The 8,357-nt window shown below is 42.3% G+C and overlaps 1 long non-coding RNA gene across 2 annotated transcripts; it reads left to right on the top strand.

Moving 5' to 3' along the window:
• The first annotated feature begins 449 nt into the window (after positions 1-449).
• On the top strand, positions 450-7,822 carry LOC309373311. Of its 2 annotated transcripts, XR_014169967.1 has the most exons (4): positions 450-515; positions 1,732-2,199; positions 5,406-5,720; positions 6,436-7,822. It is a non-coding gene; the product is annotated as an uncharacterized lncRNA (long non-coding RNA). The 2 variants fall into 2 exon arrangements; XR_014169968.1 differs by lacking the exon at positions 6,436-7,822 and having other exon boundaries at positions 5,406-5,763.
• The last annotated feature ends 535 nt before the right edge of the window (positions 7,823-8,357 follow it).

Here is an 8,357-nt window from a genome sequence, read left to right as displayed (position 1 = left end):
AAAGCTGTAGTAATATACAGTAGCAGGCAGTTCTTTTTGAGAATTAAGATCACTAATTGCTTAATTTTTTATGCGGCACAGCTATCCACATTGCATATAAACCTAATGGCTAGGTTCCTTTCCCATGGTATAGACAGACTCAAAGCATAACCTTGCAGTACAGTTAATTGATTTCTTGAACAGGTTTATTGCTTTATTAAACATTCGTTTGGGTGATGATTCACAGTGTATCCACCACAGAGAGCAATCTATGACTACCACCCAAGCACAACATCCTCTACCCTTGCTACATATAACAGAATGGTAAAATTTCCAGATTGTAAACAGACTTCTGGGGTAGTATCTTACTTGTCTCTATGGACATTGTAACAAAATATCAGTGTCCTATTAACACACCTAGTATCTAATCTAATCTAATCTAATCTAATCTAATAATCTAATTTAATCTAGTCTATCCAATTAGTGGTACAGATGACTGAGTTATCCATAGCCATTACAAGACCAGGATCCGAAAAGTAAGTATAGTAAATGCAATGTCAGGCTTGGCCGCAAGCTTATCCCATATTTTCACCTGAGAGATCTGCATCATGAAACACCAAGTTTAAAGGTCGAACTTCTTGGTAACACCTGAATCCAGGCACAATTCAGCCATCCAAAAAGTAAGGAACTGGGCATGGTGTGGAGCAGGAGTGCCAACTTGACCCCGTGACCATGGGTGCCCAGGGCCGTGGGTGCCATGCAGAATGCATGGCTCAGGCACCAAAATTTAAGGGTACCCAGCCCCTTCATGGGGAATTTTGTGAGTGCTTGGGCACCCAGGACACAGGAAGGTGGCACCTATGGTGGAGAGGTCTAAAGAACAGAGACACAGAAAGACAAAAGCTTAAGCAAGCCTAGGATACAGGTGGGTAGGAGTTTAGGGAATATATATCCATGGGACAGCATTTTTGTGAAACCATAGGGTTATGCACGCAAGCAGGCCAGGTCAACATCAGCACCTGCCATCCTTAGGCAACTGCTGGAGCTCCAGAGGCCTGGCAGGGCCTACTACTGGTACTTGTTGTGAGTCCTGCTGTAAACATTTCCCCCCTCATCCTGGCACTCTGAGTAACACTAGTAGGCCAGTCTAGGTGGCTTCTCACAAAGCTGCTGCTGTGGGGCATTGTGGGAAATTTAAATAGCATCTAGATCCGCCCATCAGCTGTTGTTTGGAGCACTGCCACCTTTGCCTCCAATGCTCACCATCATCATCTGGTAAGCCTTCCAGTGCCCGCTGATAGAACGGGGAGATCCACTATGGGGCTCTTTGCTCAGAACCCCTTCAGACTTGCACTGCAAGTAGGTAGAACTGAAATCACTGCAATTTCACATGGACACTTATCTCCACTATGTCTATTCCCACCCACCACTTTATGCCCAGTGTGATGTGACCCTCTAGATGTTGATAGACTCCAGATCCCATCAGTCTCAGCCAGTATGGCTCATAGTGAAGGATGATGGGAGCTGGAGGTCTATAGCTCCTCTGCTCCTGTTTTATACCATAGAGAACCTGACCTGAGCTCGTGTCAAGTGATAGAACTCGAGACTGACCCACATCACTGACCTTTGGTCTACTAGAATGCTGGGATTTGCTTAGTCTGATGAGTGAATTCTAGGCAATGGGCTGTGTTGACTGAGCGCCATGTCAGGCGGAAGCTCACTTCTACCTCTTCTTTTTGCTTTTCCTACAAGGAGCTGTAGGCTGTTGGTCTTGGAATCCTGCAAGGCATGTGGAGCCTCAGTTACACTCCAGTCTAATCTTTTGTGGTGCTAACCCCCCATTCCTGCCACCAGCAAACAATCCAGCCTTTCAGAAACGTTGGCATTTCTGCCTTGGTGTGCACTGCCAGGATTTCATCAGTGGCCAGGATCATCTCTACCAGGACCATTTCCTTGCAAGCTGTCACTCCTGGGACAGCTGTGGCCAGAGTGCCTATTACAAAGAGATTTAGCTGCCATCTGTGGCCTTTGTGCATGCCCAGAGCTTCTCTCCCCCAATGCCCTGGAAGATGGGGAAGCTTATTGGTCTCACGTGTGTTTCCTGCTGTCAGTGTTCTCTTCAATAGCCCTGCTGCCTGGCAAGTTTCTCATTCTCTAACTTCCCATTTTTAAAACAATCATGGAAAACAATTGTCACAATTATTTCTTTTAATACTTCAGGTGAGTACTTTCATTTGCTAAAGCACCTTACAATGTTGACCTTGTTTGCACTTCCAACAACTCTTATCATGTCCGCTCTATATGTACCACAGCAAAATAAGGGTGATGTGTGGCGAGTTCATAGCCATGCCAAGAAGTGTGCACCCAGGTTGCAGGGCCAGGTTTTGAAGTCAGTAGTCTCAGCCTGCATAATTTTAAAATAAGTGACTTTTAGGGCCTGGGCATTATTTTGTCTAAACCATAGGTCCAATGCTTTTGATTAGTAACAGATATACATCTAAGAAGGACAATAAATGCACAATATGTTTTGTGTAAGGATCAGTTATTCAGATGTATAGAAAGGATGTAGAGGCAAATCTTGACTTGTGTTAGACTGGACATATAGTCAACTACTGCAAGGGCAGCACAGTACATGGACTGTACCTCAGTGGTAGATGCAGAAGGTTGCAGGTTTAATAATAATAATAATAATAATAATAATAATAATATTTTATTTATATCCCGCCCATCTGGTTGGGTTTCCCCAGCCACTGTGGGTGGCTTGCAACAGAACACCAATAACAATAATAAAAAAGCAACAACATCAAACATTAAAAACTTCCCTAAACAAGGCTGCCTTCAGATGTCTTCTAAAAGTCAGATAGTTGTTTATTTCCTTGACATCTGAAGGGAGGGTGTTCCACAGGGAGAGCGCCACTACCGAGAAGGCCCTCTGCCTGGTTCCCTGCAGCTTCACTTCTTGCAGTGAGGGAACTCCCAGAAGGCCCTCGGCGCTGGACCTCAGTGTCTGGGTTGGACAATGGGGGTGGAGATGCTCCTTCAGGTATACTGAGCCGAGGCCATTTAGGGCTTTAAAGGTCAGCGCCAACACCTTGAATTGTGCTTGGAAGCATACTGGGAGCCAATGTAGGTCTCTGGCAATCTCTGGCATCTCCCAGTAGGGCTGGGAAAATGTCCTGCCTCAGAGCTGTTGCTACTAAGTGCAGACAGTACAGAGCTTGCTAGGCTAATGTTCTGATGCAGCATTAGGCAACTTCATATTTTCCAGTGTACCCTTATCCCTTCCAACCAAAAGCCAGCACGAATAACGTCAGTCACTTGTGGGAACTGTGGGCATTATTCTTACTCCAGGTGTAATTTCAGTGGAGGTTGTATTCAACTAACTTCTACCCAGAGCTGAAATCAATAGCCATAACTAAGATTCATTAATATCAGTGGGACTTCTCTGGGTGAAAGGTAGTTGAATGCAACCCAGTGAACCTTGAGCAGACCAACTTTTCAGAGGATTGTGTTTTTAAGCCCAACAATACTGTTTTATTGTTGTTTAGTCGTGTCTGACTCTTCGTGACCCCCTGGACCAGAGCATGCCAGGCACTCCTGTCTTCCACTGCCTCCTGCAGTTTGGTCAGACTCATGTTTGTAGCTTCGAGAACACTGTCCAACCATCTCGTCCTCTGTGGTCCCCTTCTCCTTGTGCCCTCAATCTTTCCCAACATCAGGTTCTTTTCCAGGGAGTCTTCTCTTCTCATGAGGTGGCCAAAGTATTGGAGCCTCAGCTTCAGGATCTGTCCTTCCAGTGAGCACTCAGGGCTGATTTCCTTCAGAATGGATAGGTTTGATCTTCTTGCAGTCCATGGGACTCTCAAGAGTCTCTTCCAGCACCATAATTACCTGCCTAGTAAAGGAGACCATTTAGTAAAGGGCTAGAGTCATGGTATTCACAATTGGCAGGGTAGATTTTATCCTTTTGGATGGTGCTTTGAGGCTGCTGTGTGGTCTCAACAGAAACAACATCCTTAGAGTGGAGCGGACATCTCTCTCTCTCTCTCTCTCTCTCTCTCTCTGCGGACATCTCTGAGATATCATTAGCATGAGTAAACCAGTGCTGGGCTCTGCTCTGCAACTGTTGAAGCCTACCAGTTCCTGACTACTAAGCCTCAATGATGTGTGAAAAGAGCAACCGATTAGCAGGTCCTCAGTGGTGTTAGTGTCTGGTACACTGCTCTGGGGGCAACAGCCTGGCTCATTTTGAATGCAAATGGCTCCCTTCACCTCCGCTTTGTGAAAGCAGGCGGGTGGGCAGATTTCAGGAAGTGTGGCCTTTTTGCATCCCTGTTAGTCAAGTTTATTCTGTGGAGGGATATTTATTTATCAGTCACTTTTTTGCACTCAAATGCTTCTAAGTGACTTCCACAGGAAAAACAAAGGAACAAAGACATTAAAGGCATATGAAAACAGCAAGAAACAACATCCACACTAAAATACTCACCAGACAATGTATTTAAAAGGAGCAAATCCTACCCATCTCCACTGGAAGAAAGTTTGGACACAATACATACTGATATAAAAAGCTTGGAAATACTGTCTGGTTGTTTCAGGTGCAAATTAAATATTATTCATCATTTCTAATATCAACATGCATGATGTCTAAAGTGAATTATAACCTGTCTCTTCAAAATAATCTGTGAGGGAATAAATTATTGCTCAGCTTTTATAAAATGAGAGATTGAGGCTGAAAGACTGTTAGTCTCCTTAGACTAATCATATGTCCGTGACTGAACAAAATGTTAAAAGCCAAGCTTCCCTTTTTGACTTTATTCAGGGATATCGTGTGGAGTCACTAATTAGCAGGGGTGAGGTGTTTATCTACTGAGGAGAAATAAATTCAGCCCCAGTAAAGAGGTGCTAAATAATGGTGCCAATAGCTGTTCTGATCAGAGAATGACTAATGCCCTTGTCTGAACTTAAATGGATGACCCTCTGCAGGAACCAGGATGGGGGGGGGGTGCCCCAAAGGCTAAAATGTCCCAGTCGCCATCCCATATTGTTTGAAAACTATCCAAGAAAGTAAGAGTTTTTTTAAAAAAATATTGGGCAACAAAAACTGCTTTAAAAATTATTGACATCTTCAGTTCTGTGCATATAGTACAGTTCTGTATCTTAGGATATGAAGTGAAGATTTGTTATAAAGGCATGATTTAACTAGTTAAAATACTGGGGGAAAGCATAATGTCACTGAGTACTAATAAAAATGAGAAAGATTGAAATGAGAATCTCATACTTCCAGGGTGCTGAGAAACTTTGGGTGATTTATATCACACTTTACCTATGCTCTTATTATTTGCCACTGCACCTTGGTGTGAGAGATTCTTTGTGTGTGCTTCCACTTTATTTACATGATGAATTTCTTACTCCTCTTTTCTCAGCTGCAGTGAAATCTGGGCATTCCAGAGACCACCGGGATTCATGGTTCTCCACACGAGTAAAATCCATGACTCTGCCTTTTCCTCAATCCACTTGCGTTTCTGTGTAATGTGTGAACCTTCATTGAACAACTTTCCTATCTACAAGTTACTGGTGAATATCAAGCTATCGGTTGGGAAAAACTAGGCCAAGGAAATCGTTGTTGAAGAATTGTGTCTTAAATCCCCTTTGACCTAGGAGAATGTTTGACATGATGTTGAAGATCCATGATGAGGATCTATATCATGTCTTTGAAAGAAAAATAAATAGCAGGGAAGGTGAGGTGTGCAGTTCAAATTATGACAGTGAGTGGTACAGGGTGAGGGGCTATTTGCTCCATGGGGGGACGGGGACGGGGACGACGACAACAATTTCAAATTATTCATATGAAATTCTCCCTTTCTCAGTAAATAGAAGCAGTGGAAGTGATTTTAAGTGCGGAACAACCTCCTGCCCCAGTGTAGTTTAGTATTTAGTAGTTTAGTATTTAGAGCGCTATTCTAGAAGTAGGGAAACCTGAGTCCACTTCCCCAGTCAGCTGCAAATCACAAGTACAACCTTAGCCAGCCATGACCTGTCTCTGTCTTCCTCACAAGGTTGTTGTGTGAATAAGAGGTGGGTACAGAAAATAAAAAATCATAGAATGAACATCTTACAAAGGAAAAGAAAATATCCTTTTTATAACAACATTTATGTGGGCCAAGCAATTGGTTGTAAAAATAAGAAGCAATCTGCATCCTTACTATGGAGTGTGAAATTGCAGAAACAAATCCTTTCAAAGTTACTAGTTTGTGCACTTTGTTGCAAAAAAAGAGAGAGAGAAGCTCTGTTGGAGAAATGTTTTATGCAAATAGTTTTTAATATTTAAATATATTTTACAGTGACAGTTTTATTACATAACCAACCAGGGGTTGGGAAAGGGGGGTGTTGTTTGATTATGTTGAGATGATACTCTATTATCTTATGATACAGGCTGTATCTTTTTTATAACAGAAAATGGAAACAACGGCGTCCTTGACCTTCAGAAGAAATTGACTTGCCTAGCTTAACTATTCAAACAAACAACTGTATACTGTCTGCAATGCCGATGATGATCTTGATTTACTGTAAATGGGGTGACTTTAATGAACTAAATTACGTTATTGAAATGCATTTAGTGAATGATTCCACCATTCTCTCCTAAGCATTCTTTCTATGCTAAAGTGTGCCGTAAATGATATGATATGGAACATATGTGCTGTATTCATAATTTAACTGTTCTAGGGTATGCCTACTTAGGATGCTGTGAAGAACGAGTCTTTATTTACCTGCTGAAATGAAAGTGATTTTTCAGGAAATTTCTGTGACTCCCTGACCTTGACAGAATTACGGTTTTCACATGGATGAGCCGTTGGAATGATTTACAAAAAAACAAAACCTGAATGGCATAAACAGAGTATCCCTTAGCATCAGTCACATACTCTGTATCTTGACTCCCTCCTTGCTGTCTCCGTTGAACTAACATTTTGTAGCACTGCTACAGAAATAATTTGCTTTTAACGATGGTCATCTTTGTCTGTCGTCAACAGTTGGGAGGGGGGAATCTGTGCCTCTCCAAATATTATGGGACTGCAGCTCCCAACATCATTGACCATTCTGGGAGAGCGTGAGGTTGTTGTGAGAACATCTGGATGCCAACAACATCTGGAGGGACACATGTCCCCCACTTCTGCTCTAAGAACTGGAATGCTGAGTCAAATACAGAGCAAGTAAATACGCATATTTACTCAGAGGGCAGTACCAGCCACTGAGCTTAATGAGTTGAATGTTTTTAAGATATTAGACTTAATATTTTGGAATTCAGCCTTTATGACTCCCAAATCCTTTCTTTACCCTTGTGGATCCATTTGAATAACATGGAGAGGCATGGGCAATTTCTTATTTTTTTCTACTGGAAATCAATCCCGTTTTCTATTGGGCAATTAACTGAACCAATGTAGGTGATATAGCTTTAAAGATTACTGTCTTAAAAGTTATTGCAGCTACCTTGGTTCAATTACCTGCCCAATAAGGAGGTACGAGAGAAAACCTTTCCATAGATGGACTGGATGTGGTCCAAATTGGAAGTCATATGGCTCTGGCAACTTTCAGAGATACTTCCCTATTCTTTTCGGCACTGGTTCTTGTGGAATTCTCTCCCCAGGGGGGCTCTCTGGGTGCCTTCATTGTACATCTTTAGGCGCCAGGCAAAAACTTACTTCTTCAACCAGGCCTTTGGCTGATTAACATTCAATGTCCTTTTCCATGTGTTTGTGGGAGGGGGTGTTATGGGTTTGCTATGTTCTTGTTCTTGTTTTTATTATGTACTTGGTGTTTTTATTTTCTGTTTCTATGCTGTGAACTGCCCTGAGATCTACGGATGAAGGGCGGTATACGAATTTAAGAAATAATAGTAGTAAATCAATAAAATTATTTTCCTGGTGTGGATTAACATGCTCCTTGCAATCTGACATTATAGATGTCTAAGGAAGATAGCTGTAATGGCCAATTAGCCATTGGTAAACCTACATGGAGCCTCCAGGCGTAGAACAAGTATACCTTTGAATACTAGAAGTTGGATTACTTCTTTGAGCCTTGCTTATGACCCCTTCTGGAGGCATTTGACTTCCTGACGCTGGAAACAGAATATTAGCTAAATGGAGATTGATCTGATCCCAGAAGAATTTATTATGTTCTTAAGTGTCAGTAGTACACAAAGGAAAGCCCTGTTGCCCCTCAATTGACAATAGCAGAAGTCCATGTTTCCACAGCATTGCTACTATTCAATATGTTGACTAAGATTTTGTAAAAGCAAGAATCTCTTCTTTTTTTAAAGAAGCGGCTTTTGGATAGTTGCTGTGCAGCTGATTGCCAGCCAGATCCTGCCCCAGAAATGT

This window comes from Podarcis melisellensis (assembly GCF_964234715.1).
Source record: "Podarcis melisellensis genome assembly, chromosome: 6".
Lineage (NCBI taxonomy): Eukaryota > Metazoa > Chordata > Lepidosauria > Squamata > Lacertidae > Podarcis > Podarcis melisellensis.
Note: the sequence above shows the minus strand (reverse complement) of the source record. Positions and strands in the feature narration are given on the sequence as shown.